The sequence below is a fragment of the Tursiops truncatus genome, chromosome 18 (assembly GCF_011762595.2).
Source record: "Tursiops truncatus isolate mTurTru1 chromosome 18, mTurTru1.mat.Y, whole genome shotgun sequence".
Taxonomy (NCBI): domain Eukaryota; kingdom Metazoa; phylum Chordata; class Mammalia; order Artiodactyla; family Delphinidae; genus Tursiops; species Tursiops truncatus.
This window is the reverse complement of record NC_047051.1, coordinates 48269485-48290602: the sequence shown is the minus strand read 5'-3', so window position 1 is coordinate 48290602 and position 21118 is coordinate 48269485. Positions and strand designations below refer to the sequence as shown.

Here is a 21118-nt window from a genome sequence, read left to right as displayed (position 1 = left end):
GGCCTTCTCCCTTAAGCTAAATGAAGAAAAGTAAAACTTTCCAACATAGGTGAATGGGTATGTCAGTCCTTCAATATCATTGAGGTAACCACCCAATTCTTTGAAAAAGAAAGCAAAACTGTTCTTGTTTTACAAATGTAGTCTTTTTTTTTTAATTTTTATTTTAAAATTTATTTATTTATTTCGTTTTGGCTGCATTGGGTCCTCATTGCTGCACGCGGGCTTTCTCTAGTTGCGGCGAGCGGGGGGCTACAGTTCGTTGTGGTGCATGTGCTTCTCACTGCAGTGGCTTCTCGTTGTGGAGCACGGGCTCTAGGTGCACAGGCTTCAGTAGTTGTGGCAAGTGGGCTCAGTACTTGTGGTGCACGGGCTTAGTTGCTCCGTGGCATGTGGGATCTTCCCGGACCAGGGCTCGAACCCGCGTCCCCTGCATTGGCAGGCAGATTCTTAACCACTGCACCACCAGGGAAGTCCTACAAATGTAGGCTCTACAGGACCAGAGGTGTGGCTCTAAAAATAATGCAAAGCCCACCGATCCTTTTACCACTCCCAAAGCCTTCCCTATTTATCCTAAGAGGCTTTTAAGTATTAAAGGGGAAACAAAGTCATTCTAGGAGGAACTTGCCTGTATCTTTGAGATGCAAGTGTCCTATCTCGTTTTCTCAGGAACCCTTATCTCTGCCATCTTTTTAAATGCAAAGTTTTAAAAAAGAGGGTAAAGCAATTTAGAACTTAAGTGAGAGAGTGGCATGGATTTACATGTACTACCAAATGTAAAATAGATAGCTAGTGGGACGCAGCTGCCTAGCACAGGGAGATCAGCTCGGTGCTTTGTGTCCACCTAGAGGGGTGGGCTAGGGAGGGTGTGAGGGAGAGGCAAGAGGGAGGAGACATGGGGATATATGTATATGTATAGCTGATTCACTTTGTTATACAGCAGAAACTAACACAACATTGTAAAGCAATTATGCTCCGATAAAGATGTTAAAAAAATAAAGTTAAAATAAGCTTAAAAAAAATTTAGAGCTTGACTTGTCAAGGATAAATAGAAATCCTAAGAAGTGTCTTGTCTGTAAACACTAGTAAAAAGGGTTTAGCCATCTAGATAGGTGACCTTGATTTGTTCCATCTGTCAGTAGCCAAATTTGAATCTAACCCCTTGTAACTGATGGGTTTTATGTTGTACCTGACTCAGGACTGAAAGTTTGGCATGGGAACTATGAGGCCTCTGTGCTTGTGTGTTCATATGGATCTGTATGTGTGTTGTAGGTGTACAGTATTGCCAAAAATTAACTCATAGAAGAGCTCTACTTAAGTGGCTTTTAAAAAATGAAACGCTGAAGTAGTTGTAAGCTGTATGTAACCTACGTTAACTTCGTGGTCTGAAGTGTTTAGCTATCAAGTGGATTCTTTCGTAGATCAAATCTTCTGTCACTGAAGTGTTCTGAAGTATATACCTTGATGTTTAAAAGAAAATACTTCTTGAAGCAACTTTCATCTTCTGGGATTTACTTTTTAAATCTTCCCTCACCTGTAGTTACGGACAGCATGTGCCAGGGCTCTAGAAATTAGTATGTTCAACTGAACCAACTTGATGGGAGTCACTCTCCATACATAGGGCTTGTTTTCCAAAGAAAAGTGTTGTTGAGAGTAGCAAAATTATAAGCCTATCTAGGCACGTTGTAAACTCTTTGAAAAGTGACTTGGAGCAAGTTTTGTGAAGGGAGATGTAGTGCTCAAGTCACATTCTGCTTTAAAAGTTGTAACAAATACAGATGAATTAAAAAGAAAAAAAACTAAGCGCTTATGTAAATACTCAGAAGTAGAAAATAATATGGCCAGAGTACATTTCAGGTTCATCTCATCTGGGAAATATTCAGTACTAAACAGATATCTGGTATTGAAGGTGGCTTAAACTTGTTGGTTAGACATGTCTTTAAAATCTTCAATGTTGAGTATAATACTTTTTTGTTGTACCTAGGTTTACTAGAGGTCAAATGAAACCTTACTCTATCTGTTACAAATTTGTCAACAAGAAAAGTAACTGAATGTGGAAAAAAAAACTTTTAAGGAAAGTAAGATGTATGTTTTTAGTAAAAGAAGGTGGGAGGTATGAGAAAAAAACTGAAAAAAGTTGTGTGTGATCAAGATTTTCTAAGATTGGATTAAATTTAGTTGGGTAAATGAATTTTGTTGGGAGTGGGCTGGGACAAGACTGGATTTAGTTTATCCCTCCAAAGTTTTCTTGAAATGCTGCGTTTAATAACAGATAGTATGAGTTTCTTTACCTTTAAGTGATCTGTATTTGCTTTTGAGATCTTTTGTAACTTTGGTTAAGAAATAAGTATTGTCTCACAGTGACCTATGATCTTATTTGACCAAGTGTTTTAAAACTTTTTGACAAACTTCCCAAATATCAAATTTTAATTAAGTTTCTTTTGTTCTAGCTAACTTTGGGGTACTTTCGAGGGCCCCTGAGATATCTTAGAGAGAAATATTTAACGAGGATTATTTGGCATGTTAAGCTAAATGTAATCATTCATAATTCTGGTTATTGTAACCAAGTTTCTTTATCGATTACACTGTAATCAGATGTTAAACCATGCCTTTTAAGTGTTTTGTCATTTATAGATATTTTTGTACTCTGATGCTGTTACAAAAAGTGCTTCATCATCAAGGAGATTGAGAGAAAGTCTATGGAAGCAGTTACAACAGTTCTACACCAAGATGATGACTGTGCGAGGATTCCAGCCTATACTGACTTAAAACAAGGAGCTGTCCTGCCCCTGGCGCCCCTAGATCAGGCATCCAGAGATTTTTACTCACTGACAGGCAGGGTCGTCGCCCCTGCTCAGCCTTGAAGCAGTTACAGAAGAGGGACCGTAGCCCTTCTGCTTTCCATAAGAATATGGGAGTAAAATCTCTGAGGGGAGAATGAAACAGGAGGGAAGGGGGCAGGGCACAATCTTTGAAAGAATAACATAGCCCAAGAACATGACATAAACTGATTAAACCCAAATGGGTCCAAGATGGCGGACAAGTCGACTTCCACTAGACCTTGAGCCTCAGAATACACTCACTGTAACACATCAGCAAGCTAAATGACACACCCACAGGCGCCGTGACAGTTCCAAGGATCCATAAGGATCAAAAAGTGGGCGGTGGCTCAATTCCTGGAAATCCCCGCCCCTTCCCCAAATAGCTGGAATACTCCTCCCACTCATTTGCCTATGAAATTACCCTCCTCTATAAAAACTGACAACCCCATACCCTGGTGCCTTTCTCACCTTCTGAGATGGTCCACACTCTGTGGAGTGTGTTTCTCTCTAAATAAATCCACTTCTTACCCATCACTTTGTCTCTTGCTGAATTCTTTCTGCGATGAGACTTCAAGAACCTGAGCTTCATTAAGTCCAGAAACCAGGTGTGTGATCTCAGTTGGAAGACTGTGGGTTTTGGCCGGGTTTGAGTCCCGGCTGTGTGGGTTTGAGGCCCAATCTGGGTTTTGGCCGGGTTCGAGTCCTGGCATGTGGGTTCAAGTCCCATTCTGAGGTGCACGGCTTCACTTCCTTGCTCATAACATTTGTTCAATAAAATTTTGCTGAGTCAGGGATTTTTTTTAAAAAGGGGTAAAAAGAAACAGGTGAAATTAATTTTAATAGTATACTTTAGCCTAGTATATCCAAAACATAATTTCAACATGTGATCAGTAAAAAATTATTAATGAGTTATATTTTTTGTGCTAAGTCCTTGAAATCTGCTATTTAACTGCACCAGAATAATATAAGCAGAGGTATATTACAGGTTGAAATAAGTTTTAGGTGGTTATTTGTGGGTTGCTGCCCCATTGCTATCTCTAAAGAACTGTAGAAGTTTACTTAAAGACCACTAGCTAACGTGGTTTATTAGGAAAAAATATGTATACATTTCAGTGTTGACTGCCCATGTAGTTTACTGGCATTGCCATCAGTGCTTTGTTTTCTTTGAGTGAGAAGCTGTAGTCCCATGACTGTCTTTGGGGGTTGATCAGAAGGTTATCTGCTTCTTCAATTTGGGAAATTTTTGAAACACCTGGTCTACTCTTTTCTTTATTAAGTACATATTTCTGCAACTTTGACATAAGTTCCTTTTTAGAACCGTTACGTGATTTAAATACTCTGACATAGCTAACCTTCATTTGTTTTTTTTTTGATGAGCTCTGAATGATGCCTTTTTTCTGATAAATCATTGACAGTTATGACAGGAATGAAGATTATTCCTGATTTCTGTTCTCCCTTCTTCTTTAGTAATAGAATTTTAACCTAGGTATGTGGCCATCCAGAGTCAGGATTACGTTTCTTAGCTTCTCTTGCTGCTAGAAATTCCTCTAGTTCTGGTCAGTGGGGTATAAGTAGATTTTTTTTGGGGGGGGGCAACTTCCTTAGGAAAACTTCCATAAGAAAGAGACTGTCCATTATTTGTGTGTGTGTGTGTGTGTGTGTGTGTGTGTGTGTGTGTACGTGTGTACCTCTTGCTCTTTTTTTCTCTTATTTAGTCCTACTACCTGGAATACAGTTGTCACTATTTTGGACAATGGGGTTGAGGCCCCCAAGGCATAACAAGAAAATAGAAGGACCCAAGTCTTTGATATTTAGTGACACAATGTCAAAACAAAACAGCCCTGCACTGCCAACTGGACTTTTATATGAGAGGGAAATAAACTTCTGTTTTATGTAATCAACTGCTGTTTTGGGTTTCAGTCATAGCAGATGAACTCAGTCCCAATGATTGGGTTCAACAGATTATATATAATATTTAACAGATTTTTAACATCTGTATTGATGTATATTCTCGTAGACTTGTATACTAGTCAGGACTCTTAGAGGCAAGGGTGAAAACCCCTCACCCATATGAAAGGATCCCGAGTGACCCCAGAATTGGAGGACACAAAGAGATCATTAGTCACATCTCCAAGGATGTCTATAGCCAGAGACCCCAGGAATCTCTTTCGCTAAATCTTGGTTTTAATTGTTTTCCTCTAGGTTTCATTTTGTGTTACTCTAGACTGACTTTCTCCAGTGAAGGGATGTGTCCATCTGTTGTGGACCAGACTAACTTCCTCAACAGCATGAGACCTCAGATGGAAAACAGTTGTGTCTCTCCTTCTGTTTGGAAAATACTACGGAGCTGCTCAGATTGACTTGGCTTGGGTCACATGCCAACCCCTATATCGGTCACTGGTCCCATCGAGATTACATGCCCTCCATTGTGGCCTACTTTGTGGGGGTGGGGAGATTGGGCTGGGGGAGGGTGCAAGGATTGGCAGCATCCACTAGAACCATTTCTTCTAAATTAAGGTGGGTGCTATTTAGATAAAACAGTGCCTGTTTCACCTGATAAGTCCTTCGTAAATGATTTATGATAAGAATCATCTTACTCTTTCTTGAAAGCCATCCATGTATGAAAAATATGAGGACTGCTGGTTTGCTTTGAATTTGCTTTCTGACTTCGAAGTTATACATTTTTGCAAGACGCAGCTCAGATAGATCCTGTGGAAAATTTTAATGAAAATTAACTCTTGCCGCATTATCACACTATATAGGCCAATTATTAGTTGCCACTGAACAGATTTCCTTAATTTCTTTTACCTCCAGTCAAGTTGTTTATAATGTCAGCCTTGAAGCATTGCTGTAATTATTAATGCTTTGGAAATAGATATGAGGAAGCATTTGGGGTATTAGAAAATTAAGGCTGTTACATCATGATAAATATTTCAGTGCCACACATTCTGTTGTGACACTTAACAATACTTAAAATTCTAAAGTGAGAGTTTCCTTCAAGGAATAAAAATTTGGCAGTTAAATGTTTGACATCCATGAAATTTGATAAGTAAAAATACTTTTGTGGTGAGAGGCTTTGAGATACCACTGTTTACTTGAAATCTTAACAAATTTATGAAAGATCAATTAATTGAAAGGTAATGGTGTCATGTGATTGAGTTCTGTTGAAGGGCAGAGAAGATCTCTGTCCACAGGTCATGTCCAAGGGTGGATAAGTCTGTGTTTCTGCTGGGCAAAGGTTAGTCATGACACAGTGCACTCATCCAGGTGGCTTTCAAGCAATCTGGTGACATTTCAGAGAACTCAAAGGTACAGGTTTATTGCTTTGGGAGTACTATATTTATTAGTCTGGTTTTAAGTCAGATGCCTGTGAGGTGCATAGTCAGAATGTGTTCTTTCTCCAGGTCTGAAAAGCTCAAGCATTTCATTGATTTCTTCAATCAAAGGTAACAGGAAACTGGGGTGGTTTGTATCACCTAAACCATTATATGCTTTCCTTGGGTATCATTTAGCCGGATCACACAAAGAAGGGGAGGGGGGGATTTATTTGATATTTAATGAACAAAGAAGAATCTCTTTAAACAGCCTGTATCAGCTCTGAAAAAAAAAGTTTTCTCTGATCAGAAACTGTTCTCGGTAAATTCACCATGTCCCAAGCAGAAAGAAGGAATGCAGGCCCAAAAGGCAAGTCTTGATGCAAGATTTCATTGTAGGACTTCCCTGGTGGCACAGTGGTTAAGAATCCACCTGCCAATGGAGGGGACACGGGTTCGAGCCCCGGTCCGGGAAGATCCCACATGCGGTGGAGCAACTAAGCCCGTGTGCCACAGCTACTGAGCCCACAAGCCACAACTACTGAGCCTGCACTCTAGAGCCCATGCTCCACAACAAGAGAAGCCACTGCAACGAGAAGCCCCTGCGCCACAACGAAGAGTAGCCTCTGCTCGCCACAACTAGAGAAAAGCCCGCGCGCAGCAACGAAGACCCAATTCAGGCAAAAATAAATAAGTAAATTTATTTAAAAAGAAGAAAGATTTCATTGTGTTAATTTTTCATTTCACCAGGAGCATCAGTCCATTGTGACTCATGTTGTTTTCAGGAGTTTTACCTCCACTGTGAGGGTTGGAGGTGGCACAGAAGGGCGCTCCAAGGTGAGCGGTCATTATGCGGAGACGAGCTTTTCCTTTCACCCACGGGAAGGGCAAGTCAGATTAGAGATCTGGCATCTGTTTCCTTGTGACTGCCCTTCCTTCCAGCCTAGTTTTGGAGAGCGGCAAATGTATGTTTTCCTTTTTATCCTTGGGTAGTGGTGGGTTAGGACTTTTCCTCTTTGAAAAAGGGAGACATTCACACATTTAGGGGTTAATAATGACTACAAGTCACTGATGCCGCTGAATAAAAGTTCAAGAATGTCGGATTATTCTCATTCGCAAGATGCTCGTTCACCACTCCTGTAGGGGTATAAATATCTGAAATAATACGGAAGGCCAGGACAAAAATAGGTTTCTGAGAAACTCACGGCAGTTTTTGCTTTTTGATAACATTACAGCTTTATCGCCTGATCTCAGCTTGAGCTTGTCACGTCCAGGTCCCTCTGGGTTTAACCTCTCTTGCCTCTTTCCCAGAGACCCATTACATTTCACAACCAACCATTGCTCAAAAGGCTCTCTTCACAAGAGTTCAGACATTTCATAAGTTAAAACTACTTATCCAGTGTCCCGTTTTAGCATTTTGTTTCGATGACCATACTTTCACATATCGTGATGAAGAATCAAGACGTATCTTTCTTATTATGTTTATTATGTCCTGTTTGAAAATGTCTGACAGATTAAATGTTATCAAGGGCTGATATTGATATACTCTAATTTTTTCAGTTTAACTTTATTTTATTAACTTATTAATTTTATTGCCAAACTTGTCTAATCAGTTAAAATTCCAGTTAATTTACTTAGCAGTGGTTAATATTCTAAGACTAATATGGGAACAGTGGTAATGATATTTTATAAACAGTGGCATTGTTTCAGTTTTATAAAAAAACTTTTCATTTTTTAAAAAATTTTTTGCTTAGGTAAACTAGTTCATGTGAGAAAGCTCCCTCTAGTGTTTGTTGGAGTAAATACAAATAGTATTGAACTGAATACTTTCTTTTTTTTTTTAAGTAAGTTTTAATTTATTTATGTATTTATTTTGGCCGTGTTCGGTCTTCGTTGCTGTGCGCGGGCTTTTCTCTGGTTGTGGTGAGCAGGGGCTACTCTTCGTTGCAGTGCGTGGACTTCTCATTGTGGTGGCTTCTCTTGTTGTGGAGCATGGGCTCTAGGTGTGCGGGCTTCAGTAGTTGTGGCACATGGGTTCAGTAGTTGTGGCACACGGGCTTAGTGGCTTTTCTCTGGTTGTGGTGAGCAGGGGCTACTCTTCGTTGCAGTGCGTGGGCTTCTCACTGCGATGGCTTCTCTTGTTGTGGAGCATGGACTCTAGGTGCGTGGGCTTCAGTAGTTGGGGCACATGGGTTCAGTAGTTGGGGCACACGGGCTTAGTTGCTCCATGGCATGTGGGATCTTCCCGGACCAGGGCTCGAACCCATGTCCTCTGCATTGGCAGGCGGATTCTTAACCACTGCACCACCAGAGAAGTCCTTGAACTGTATACTTTTTAAAATAAAAGTTTATTTCTTTAGAGCAATTTTAAGGTCCATCCACAACAAAATAGAGAGGAAGGTACAGAGATTTCCTGTATACCCCCCTGCCTTGCCACATGCATAGCCTCCTCCATTATCAGCATCACTCTCCAGAATTGTCCATTTGTTACCAAACATAAGCCTACACTGACACATTATAATCACCCAAAGTCCCTAGTTTACCTTACGGTTCACTCTTTTTTTTTAGGGTTCACTCTTGGTGTTGAACATTTTGGGTATTGACACATTTATAATGATATATATCCATCATTACAGTATCACAGAGAGTATTTTCACTGTCATAAAATTCTCTGTGCTTTTCGTCTGCCATCCCCATCCCTGCAACCACTGAACTTTTTTATTGTCCCTATAGTTTTGCCTTTTCCAGAATGTCATATAATTGCAGTCATACAATATGTAGCCTTTTCAGATTGGCTTCTTTCACTTAGTAATATGCATTTAAGTTTCTTCCATGTCTTTTCATAGCTTGATAGATCATTTCTTTTTAGCCCTGAATAATGTTCCAGTGTCTGGATGTATGACAGTTTATTTATTCATTCACCTCCTGAAGGACATCTTGGTCGCTGCCAAGTTTTGGTAATTATGAATAAACCTGCTTAAAACCTCTGTGTGCCAGTTATTTTTTTGTGGGTATAAGTTTTCAACTTCTTTGGGTAAATACCAAGGAGTGAGATTGCTGGATCGTATCATGAGTATGTTTAGTTTTGTAAAAAAAAACAGTATGTTTAGTTTTGTAAGAAAACACCAAACTGTCTTCCAAAATGACTGAACCATTTTTCATTCCCACCAGCAATGTATGAAAGTTCCTGTTGCTCCACACCCTCTCCAGCATTTGTTGTTTGTAGATTTTCTGATGATGCCCGTTCTGACTGGTGTGAGATGATACCTCATTGTAGTTTTAATTTGCATATCTCTAATAATTAGTGATGTTGAGCAGCTTTTCATGTGCTTCTTGGCCATCTGTATGTCTTTGGAGAAATGTCTATTTAGGTCTTCTGCCCATTTTTTTTTTCCTGTCCATTTTTTGATTGGGTTGTTTTTTCTTTAATATTGAGCTTCATGAGCTGTTTATATATTTTGGAGATTAATCCTTTGTCCGTTGATTTCTTTGCAAATATTTTCTCCCATTCTGAGTGTTGTCTTTTCGTCTTGTTTATAGTTTCCTTTGCTGTGCAAAAGCTTTTAAGTTTCATTAGGTCCCATTTGTTTATTTTTGTTTTTATTTCCATTACTCTAGGAGGTGGGTCAAAAAAGATCGTGCTGTGATTTATGTCAAAGAGTGTTCTTCCTATGTTTTCTTCTAAGAGTTTTATGGTGTCTGCTCTTATTACATAGTGTCCGGTCTCTAATCCATTTTGAGTTTGTTTTTGTGTATGGTGTTAGGAAGTGTTCTAATTTCATTCTTTTCCATGTAGCTGTCCAGTTTTCCCAGCACCACTTCTTGAAGAGACTGTTTTTTCTCCATTATATATCCTTGCCTCCTTTGTCATAGATTAGTTGACCATAGGTGAGTGGGTTTATCTCTGGGCTTTCTATCCTGTTCCACTGATCTATATTTCTGTTTTTGAGGCAGTACCATATTGTCTTGATTACTGTAACTTTGTAGTATAGTCTGAAGTCAGGGAGTCTGATTCCTCCAGCTCTTTTTTTCCCCCTCAATATTGCTTTGGCTCATAGACTGTGTCTTTGGTGTTGTATCTAAAAAGGCATCACCATACCCAAGGTCATCTGGGTTTTCTAGATTTTGAGTTAATTTTTGTAAAGGGTTTAATGTCTGTGTCTAGATAAATTTTTTTTGGCATGTGGATGTCCAGTCATTCCAGAACCGTTTGTGAAGAGGCTATCTTTGCTCCGTTATGTTGTCTTTACTCCTCTGTCAAAGATCAGTTGACTATATTTATGTGAGACTATTTCTGGGCTCTTTATTATGTTTCATGAATCTATTTGTCTGTTGTTTTGCCAATACCACACTGTCTTGATTATCATAGCTTTATAGTAAATCTTGAAATCAGATAGCATCAGTCCTTCAACTTTGTTCTTCTCCTTTAATATTGTGTTGGCTATTCTGGGTTGCTTGCCTCTCCATATCACCGTAGAATAAGTTTGTCAATGTCTGTAAAACAACTTGCTGGGATTTGACTGTGATTGCATTGAATTTATAGATCAAGTTGACATCTGGACAATATCAAGTCTTCCTACTCATGAACATGGAATATCTCTCCATTTATTTAGCTTTACCTTGATCATGTTCATCAGAGTCTTGTAGGTCTCATATAGATCTTATACATATTTTGTTAGATTTTTTACCTAAATATTCACGTTTGGGGTGCTAATGTAAATGGTATTGTGTTTTTAATTTCAAAATTCACTTGTTCATTGCTGGCATATAGGAAAGCAATTGACTTTTGTATATTAACCCTGTATCATGCAACCTTACTATAATCACTTATTAGTTCCAGGAGGTGTTCCAGGTGATGATGTGTCAAAAAGACACATGCACCCCAATGTTCACTGCAGTACTGTTTACAATAGCCAGGTCATGGAAGCAACCTAAATGCCCATTGACAGAGAAATGGATAAAGAAGATGTGGTACATATATACAATAGAATATTACCAGTCATAAAAAGGAATGAAATTGGGTCATTTGTAGAGATGTGGATGGACCTAGAGGCTGTTTTTTTGGTAAATTTTTATTTCAGATTTTCTACAGACAATCATGTCATCTCAGAACAGACAGTTTTATTTCTTCCCTTCCAATCTGTATACCTTTAGTTTCCTTTTCTTGCCTATTAGCAAGGACTTCTAGTATGATGTTGAAAAAGAATGTTGAGAGAGTATATCCTTGCCGTGTACTGGATCTCAGTGGGAAAGCTTTGAGTTTCTCTCCATTAAGTATGATGCTAGCTGTAGATTTTTTTCTAGATTGTTGAAGAAATTCCCCTCTATTCCTGTATTCTTGGTTTCTTGAGAGTTTTTACCATGGGTGATGGATTTTGTCAAATGCTTTTTCTGCTTCTATTGATATGATCATGTGATTTTTTTTTTTTTTTGTCTGTTGATGTGATAGATTACATTAATCGATTTTTGAATGTTGAAACACCTTTACATACTTGGGATAGATCCTACTTGGTCCTGGTATATAATTCATCTTATACTTTTCTGGATTTGGTATGCTAGTATTTTGTTAAGGATTTTTGCGTCTATATTCATGAGAGATATTGGGCTGTAGTTTTCTCATACTGTCTTTGTCTTGTTTTGATATTAAGGTAATGCTGGCCTCATAGAATGAATTAGGAAGTATTTTCTCTGCTTCTATCTTCTGAAAGAGATTATGGAGGATTGGTATCATTTTGTTCTTAAATGACAGAATTCACCAGTGTATCCATCTGAGCCTGGTGCTTTCTGTTTTAGAAGATTATTAACTATTGATTCGATTTAGGCCTATTCAGATCATTTATTTATTCTTGTATGCATTTTGGCAGATTGTAGCATTCAAGGAAATGGTCCATTTCATCTAGGATATCGAATTTCTGGTCATGGAGTTGTTCATAGTATTCTTTTATTATGCTTTTAATTTCCATGGGATCTGTAGCGATGTCCCCTCTTTCATTTCTAATATTAGTAATTTGTGTCCTCTCTTCTTAGTTACCCTGGCTAGAGGTTTACTGATTTTGAATTGTATATTTTTAAAAATGTGAGCATTAAGCAAATAATAGGACTGATTTGATGAATACAAAGCATTCTGTCGAATAAACAGGTAGTAGGTTGATCTCACATTGAAAGTGCTTTGTGGTTGGGTAGAGGGATATTGCTGCATTTGAAAGGGGGTCTCATAGTGCCAGCATAAGGTAATAAATAACAGCTTTTCAGGATTGTTTCTTAGATGCCCCTATTCCGTGTTTCTATAGTTAGAAAGTAAGAGATTAACTTTCTTGATTACATGTTTGTAAGAAGTTTGATTTTCTTGCATTGGTGACTCTGCTTACTTCACCTTTTTTGGTCATATCTGTATAAATGTCCATGTCCAAAAAAAGAAATATAGAATTATTTTTCACAAGTGACACAAATATTGTATAATCAAACTGTGTTATTCTTATTTTGGTAAGGTACAGAACACTTTTTTTCCCTACCACACGTGAACTTTTTCCAAAATTCATTTCTTATACAACTGTTACTGACAAGGTTGGCTCCCAATCTCATCCTAGGCAGAAAACACTGTTTACCTGCATTGTTTCATTTCAGGGTGCAAAAACCTCTCTTCTAATTTCCGGTTGATTCCTGAGTTTCATCTAAGATACTTCACTTCTCAAGTTAAAACTTAGGTTAAAATGCAATGTCTCCATGAAGGAGTTGTAGAAGTCACATTTCCGCATCATCCGAACACAGAAAGTGAAGCTTGAGGGCTCTCAAGATACCATCACCTCACAATTTTGCCTACAGTCAGACTTGAATTAAATTAAATGTTTACTGATCAATACTCATTTGATCTTCTTCCCCATCCTTACCTCAGGTGATGATTATGCTTTCAGTTTTACTGAGAAATTAAAGCAGTCAGAGGACAAATTCTCCAAACTCCCACCACTATGTCTTCCTGCATTTGCACCTTTTGAGATGAACTTTCCATGCCCTGGGTCAGTTCAAAGTCTTCCACTGTCCCCTCTTGCCTACTTAAAGATGTTGCTTGCAGTGCTACTCTGTTTCTCTACAGCATCAATTTCCCCTTCACTGTTGGAAATTCTCTATTGGAAGCTGTCATTTCTCCCATCTATAAGAGAACCCTCTTTTGACTCACTTGTACCTCTAGCTACAGCCCTAAAAGCTTGTCTGTACCTAATGTTTTGGATTTTGTTCCTAAAATTTTCTTTCAAACCTACTCCAGTAAGGCTTTTGCCCTAAGTGCCACCAAAACTTTTCTTGTCAAAGTCACCTATGATCTCATAGTGCTTACCCCCTCCTTCTTGGAAACCTTTCTTTCTTGGCTTCTGGATACCATTCATTTCTGGTTTTACCTGTGTCTCTTGATGTATTTTCCTTTGCTCATATCTCTCCATCTCCTAAACTATAGTCATCGTGCGCCTCAGGGCTTGGTTCCTGGAGATATTTCTCTCTCTGCCTAGCTCACCATGTCTCTCTCCCTCTTGCTCTGTCTCTCTGTGTCATCTGTGCACACTTTTTTGATGGACTCCTCTAATTGCATGGCTTTACATGCTATTTATATGCTAATATCTTCCAATTTTTCTTTCTCAGCTCTGTCCTCACCCCTGAGCTCCATGTACTCAACTGCCTACTGACATCACCCGTTGGATGTCTGTAAGCTTCTCAAAACTAACAATCCAAAGCTAAGCTCCTACTCTCTTAAGCCATCCCCATCCCTCACTCTAGTTCCTCTGGCCAAAACCCATAAAGTTCATCCATGCCTCCTCTCCTTCTTTTACAATCCACGTTAGATCTATCCCCAAATCATGTTGACTGTGCCTTTAAAATTATATTCAGAAGCCTGCTTCTTCTTACCCCGTCCCTTGCTGTTCTTCTGTGAACCACCGTTGCCTCATCCTGGGTGCAGTAGGCTTCTGCCCCCTTATCCTTGCCATCTGTTCTCCATACAGCAGGCAAAGGGATTCTTTAAACATGTAACTCAGCACTCTGCAATGGCTATCTGTCTCACCAAGAGTAAAAGCCAGAGTCCTTTCAAGGTCCTGCATGATTTAGATGCCCCTGTTCCCCACAGTGGCCTCTTCAGTAATCTGCTGCCTCACTCGCATCCAGCCACATGGACTCCTCACTGTTCCCTGAACATGCCAGGCGAATTTCTGCTTCATGGCCTTCGAACTTGGTGTGCTATCTGCCTGGAATGTTCCTCCCTCAGATATCTGTATGGCTCACCTTCTTGCTGACTTCAGGTTTTTACTCAAATATTTTATAGAGACACCTTTCTCTAAAATTGCAGCTGTTCTGCCACCCCCTCCAAATTTTCTGTCCCCCCTTCTGGGCATTATTTTTCTCATTGGCAGTTTTTACTATCTCAAATCCTTTATGTTTTACTTATTAATTCTATACCCCCTACTACAATTTAACTTTCACAAAGGCAATGTTTTTTAATTTAGCAACAGCTTCTCACTTCCTTCATCTCCTTACACAGTACAAGTCAGACTTACATTTTAGATTTAATTAAACATTGTTGAATGTTTTCACTGTCCTAGCACTGTGTCAGGCACATTTGCACTTTTAGTTTAATTTTCCCAGGTTACCTTTGACATAAACGTTGTGATTCCAATTTTGCAGATGAAAAACCAGGATATGGTGTCTTTTCTACAGATAATCATAGATAACGGAATGGGGCTTTAAACTCTAGACCTCTAATTGCATGTTATGTACTTTTCTAATATGCCATGCTGTGGACTAATCCACTTTTAAAAAAATTAATTAATTAATTATTTTTGGCTGCATTGGGTCTTTGTTGCTGTGTGCAGGCTTTCTCTAGTTGCAGCGAGCGGGGGCTACTCTTTGTTGTGGTGCGTGGGCTTCTCCTTGTTGCAGAGCACGGACTCTAGGTGCGCGGGCTTCAGTAGTTGTGGCTCACGGGCTCTAGAGTACAGGCTCAGTAGTTGTAGCACACGGGCTTAGTTGGTCCATGGCATGTGGGATCTTAACAGAACAGAGCTTGAACCCGTGTCCCCTGCATTGGCAGGCAGATTCTTAACTACTGCACCACCAGGGAAGTCCTGAGTAATCCACTTTTAAAAGAATGAGTTTGCTTTTGAAAGGGGAATTGAAAAGCACTGTCCTTGTCTGTCCTTTGCCATCTAACTTCTCACCCACCCCATCTTCTGTCTTATTTCTCTGTAGCACTAAACTCAGCCACTACTGAGGACATTCCATTCTCTTAATCAAAATTATAAGGCCCCGGATTTCCTGTGAGTTACCCTCGTTTATTTTACATCTGATCACTTCTTCAAATTTTGAACGGTCATAAAGGCACAAGTCATATCTTTCGGAGAAGGTATTCAAAGATAAGAGCAGTGAGACAGAATAGGACGGGAGAACTTGGTAGGAAGTTCAGGGAATTTCTCTCTCTGATGCTTGAACTAACTCAGAGGCCACCAGGAAACAACAGAGAAGCACTGAGCCAAAAATGAGTTTGGAGCAAAGGGGCTGAGAATATCTAAGAACCAAAGCCTAATCTGAGAGGAAACTGTCTTGGCTGAAGCCCAAGACTCAAACCCAAGCAATTGTATGACTGCAGTGTAAGTAGTAGAGATATTCTTGCTTTCTTTGGTGCCAAAGAGTCTCGTTACTTGTAATCTCATTATTCTTTCATGGTTTAACTTTTTTTCTCTTTTATAAATTTATTTATTTTATTTATTTATTTTTGGCTGCGCTGGGTCTTGTTGCATGCGGGCTTTCTCTAGTTGCAGTGAGCGGGGGCTACTCTTCCTTGTGGTGTGCGGGCTTCTCCTTGCGGTGGCTTCTCTTGTTGCAGAGCATGTGCTCTAGGTGCATGGGCTTCAGCAGTTGTGGCTCGTGGGCTCAGTAGTTGTGGCTCATGGGCTCTAGAGCGCAGGCTCAGTAACTGTGGCATACGGGCTTAGTTGCTCCGCAGCACGTGGGATCTTCCCCCACCAGAGCTCTAACCCGTGTCCTCTGCATTGGCAGGTGGGTTCTTAACCACTGTGCTACCAGGGAAGCCCCATGGTTGAACTTTTAATGTAAACCGTTTGTTTCCCCATCTGTAAAACAAGATAGTGGGGACGGGTGATTCCATAAGAGTGCCTTCAACTTTTAAATTCTGTGATTTTAAGACCACTGCATTATTCCAGTCGATTTTGACTCTAGACCTAGTGATAATTAGACCTCTTTTTTACTGTGTAAGGTTTACTTTAAAATAATAGTTTATATATTAAAGAATCACTGAAGTACTTTTGGATAAAAGTGAAAATGGTTTAAAAATCAGTTTTATTTCTTATTGAGATTGTCAGACAACGTCACCTTAAAAATGACAACACAGACTGAGTGTTCTTCCAAAGTAACTGGGGCTGGAACATCTTCATGGGTTCTTAAATAATGGTGATTTTTTTCCTTAATGTAAATGAACTATTTCATGGCACGTATATATCTTCCAAAAGCAAATCAGTCTTTTCTCAAAATGCTGAACTGATCTTAATAGTTTCTTAAGTAAAACAGAATTAGAAAGGAAATCTATCCGTCCCCTAATGGCATGTATTACTTCCAAAGCAAATACATTTCTTTTCCTTACTGTCTCTCTTTGATTGAGACTAGTTTAAATGATGAATTCTTCTCATTTGGCAGGGTTTTTGCAATTTACTTGAAATGTTTCCTAGTATTTTTTCCTCAACTGTTTTTTACACCTTTTCCCTCTTTTTTGGGCTTATCAAAATCTTGCTGTGCCTACTATAATTATTATAAAAAGATTAATAATGAGTCAAGCAGCCAAGCTCATGTCCATTGTGAAAGAATTTACCCAGTTATTTTTTTTGCTTTAAATATGTCCTAAGAGGCTTATTTTCATATTCATATTTGTATCCATTTTTAAATGTTTGCTGAAGTTCATCTGTTTATCAATGAACTCTATGAAGAAAGAAGACATTGTATTATAGATTGATTTTCTCCTACCTTCATAATTAATAAGCCTTGGACACGTGATTATTTAAACAGCATAAGAAAGACAGGGGTACTCGAATTTAAAATGCTTCTTTTTAAAGAAAGCTAGAGAGTCTGTTCTTTAGCCCTGAACAATCAGTGTGTTTCCTGATTGCAGAGTCAGGAAATACTTTACTTTTGAAGCAATAACGGTTATTCCCGGGAAGTTTTATAATTGGCTGCACAGTGATAACATCGACTTGAACAAATGCAGCAAAATTACTGCTGGCTTATCTGGAATGAAAGAGAACTTCTTAAGTGCGACAGAGAGCTAATACTAAGGATTACATCAGTTTGGCATATTCACTGCTCTTGGAGGACGACTCCAAATTTCAGCTTGCTTCCTGACCAAAGGTATCTTTCCTTTGTGCTTTTTCAGTATCCAGACTTCTTTCCCTTGGGTTTGCTTAGGACTTTAAACATCAGTGTGTGGTACTTGTAGAATTTATTTCCTTGTGAAGTCAGGTGAAGTGTAGTTTTTACAATACCATTGGATTTCTTGGAATGTGATAACTAATTATGATAATTAATTAATGAGAAACAACAGCCTGACATCCAGGAATCTAGTGGCAATTTTTCTTTTCTCTAGAGTGAGGAATTGCTTTAATGTCTGAATTTTGATACTTGAACTTATATTCTTTTAGTGAGATCACTGAAGGTGTAAGGACAGAATACTAGCCAAAGGTGGCCCTGTGCTTTTTCTAAATATCATGAGACATTTGAAAAAAGCCCCATTTATTTTATCGCTTGTTGAAATTGGTTATTGTGTGTCAATGGAAGTGAATAATGTCAATGACTTACAATATTTCTGGCTTAATACTAGAGATGATTTTCCATCTTCTTTTATTTATTATTTTATTATTATTATTATTTTTTGCGGTATGCGGGCCTCTCACTGCTGTGGCCTCCTCTCCCATCGCAGAGTACAGGCTCCGGACGCGCAGGCTCAATGGCTGTGGCTCACGGGCCTAGCCGATCCGCGGCATGTGGGATCCTCCTGGACCGGGGCACGAACCCGTGTCCCCTGCATCGGCAGGCGGACTCTCAACCACTGCGCCACCAGGGAAGCCCCCTTCCATCTTCTTTTAATGTACATTATTTTGTTCCTATATTGACATCAATGCTAAAATAAACCCATAGAAATTTGGATTTAGGTGAGATCTTGTTGAGCATCTTTCTCATCCCTTACTTTACTGGCAAGGAAACTCTAGAAAGCAGAATGACACAAATTCCTGGCAGATCAGGGGAGAGAGAAGAAATCTCTTAATTCCTGGGTAGAGGGATCATTAACTCCCTTTTCATTATTGTTATTTTGTGTTAAAATTATATGCTGCCATACAATAAAAACTTTGCCTTGAATTGGCATTGAATTTTCATCAGACTCTGTGAGACGTAGGCAGATTCTAAGCAGTTGCATTATTCGTAGCCAGAGTACTAATAACTAGAGTACGAACCCCGAGCGTGTAGCTTGAGGTGTCTCCTAGCATCTGAAGACATTCTTGCAACACACATTCACTTCCTAGTTGGGGTGAGCACTGAGCAGAGTGGAAAGCCTCAGCTCTGTATTCTGAGGAGTGCCAGATCTCTCTTGTGTTATCAACAGGAGTTTACTAACCCCATCTCAATCCTGGAGAGCTTTCATCAGGATTCTAGGTGGTTGTTCACTATTTGTATATTTTTGTTTGCTGACAACTGTCACTCAGTTTTTTCTGAGCACAGAATTCTCTCCCAGTGGTCATATGGAAGAACTCTAGTAAGACACAAAATCACCACAACTCAGTCTTTCACTTAGGAGCTTATAGCATTAACGGTAAAGAGAAAAAAAGACGTTGAAAGATGTGATACATGCAAGGAGTCAAATTCATTCAAAAACACATCTAAATCAAAATCTAAATATATGTCAGTTAACACTGTCCTATAGGAGAATAGTGTTTTCCCAAAATGTCTTGTGTATGTGCAAGTACTGGATAGAGATTTTTTTTTTTTTTTAAACCCAAACTCCTGAATTGGTTTCAGGGAAGCATTTTTTAAAAAACTTTTTATTTATTTATTTATGTTATTTTTGGCTCTGTTGGGTCTTCATTTCTGTGCGAGGGCTTTCTCTAGTTGCGGCAAAGTGGGATCCACTCTTCATTGCGGTGTGCGGACCTCTCACTATCGCGGCCTCTCTTGTTGTGGAGCACAGGCTCCAGACGCGCAGGCTCAGTAGTTGTGGTTCAGGGGCCTAGTTGCTCCGCAGCATGTGGGATCTTCCCAGACCAGGGCTTGAACCCATGTCCCCTGCATTGGCAGGCAGATTCTCAACCACTGCACCACCAGGGAAGCCCCTGGATAGAGCTTTTGTGTTTCTCTTGTGTTGCTTCTGATTGATCTTAAATAAATGTCTCAGGAAGTCTTCATGGTTCTCTGATAACTCAGTTTCCCACTGTGGATATTCTACTGTCCTTTCTTTATCAGTGTGTCCCTTCTGGTATGGGCTCTGAGTGTGTAGGCAGGGGCTGTGTATTGTTAACTTACATGTGTGTGTTCCACTTATAAGCAATAACAGAGCTGAATGTTGTTAGATCAGTTTCACAGGCCAGCCTCTTTGCAGGTCATTGAAAGCTGCGTTTAGTCATGACCTGAGAGAAGATATTAAAGGCAACTAGAATCTATGTTTTATGGTGCAGTTAACAATTCAAATTATTGGAAGATTAAATTACCTACTCAGTTTAGTCAAGATGATAAGCTTTGCTTCTATGAACTGGGTCATTAACTGAATTATATTTAGGTATTGAGCTTCTACCTGTGGTCACAGGGAAATATCCTGTGAGACTATAGGAATTCAGCCACTAATCAGTTCTTCACATAACAGCTCTCCATGAGAAAAAGTACAAACTTATAATATAGAGGAATTGATACAACTAAGGTCAAACTGACTTTATTTTCAGTCTTGATAGAATTAACTCTAATACTCATTAAAATATTTGTGACAAGATCAAAATTCTGCAGGTTCAAAAAAAATCCTACAGATAATATTTCTTATTCTGCACTCCATAGAGACGCTTTGGAAATTTAGGTGCACTAGGGTTTTTAAAATCAGATGAAAAGTATTTAACGAAATATGGTTAGTGAGGAAGGAGGGAGCCATCTGTTTTAGGGTTTTGCCTCACCCACGAGAATCATTGTACTTTTTTCAGGGTTGAATGTCTAGGTCAGTCTCCATAGCTTTGGCCCTTGTCAGACACTAAGGCAAAAACAAAATGACAGAGGTCTAAGGTTGTTGATCATGTGTTAGTACAAAGCATCTGACTTCCCTGGAGATATGTCCAATGTTTGGGGTGAGTCATTGAAACTATAGCATTTGGACTTTATTCTTTCATAGGAAATACTCTACTAGCAAGCTGAAAGTCTTGTGATTTTTAAACTGTGAATGTTCTGGCAGTATATCCCAAAGAGTTATGTGAAAGAGAAGAAATTCTGGTTTTAGAATTGGTGCTAGAATATTGGAAGAAATACCTTGTATGTCTGAATGTGAAGCAACCCTGCATATAAGATGATCTCTCTTTTCCAAAGGTAGAAATTACCAAAAAAAGTTTTTTCCCCCCAGTCCACATATTGAGGATCTACTTTGTACCAGGACTTACTCTAGGCTTTGGGGATACAAGGAAAAAATGTGGGAAAAGAAACAGAAATCACCACCCTCCTAGGGCTTACGTTCTAGCAAATCAGTTACACAGAATGTTAAAAGAGGTAAGTGCTATAGAGAGTAATAAAATGGGGGAAAATTCCGGGGGAATGCTGGCTGTGTCAGAGTGTGTCTCTGTGTGTGTGTGTTTTGGTTTAGGGGATGGATGTTGCCTCAAGGTGACATTAGAGCATGGATTTAAAAGAGATGAGGAGGGAGCCGTCCAGTTATCTGGGGGCGGACTTGGAGTTCAGAGACCTTGAGGGAGGAGTCTGCCT

At 39.3% G+C, this 21118-nt stretch overlaps 1 protein-coding gene across 3 annotated transcripts in view; it reads left to right on the top strand.

Moving 5' to 3' along the window:
* Positions 1-21118, top strand: part of TBC1D4 (TBC1 domain family member 4) — a 221994-nt gene that overhangs the window by 116995 nt on the left and 83881 nt on the right. The window contains exon 1 of one of the 3 annotated variants that reach the window (XM_073795300.1): positions 17441-17527. The exons of the other annotated variants lie outside the window; for them this stretch is intronic. The gene's annotated coding sequence lies outside the window, so the exon portion shown is untranslated. Of the gene's footprint in view, positions 1-17440; positions 17528-21118 lie in introns of those variants that run through there. 3 annotated transcript variants of the gene reach the window in all.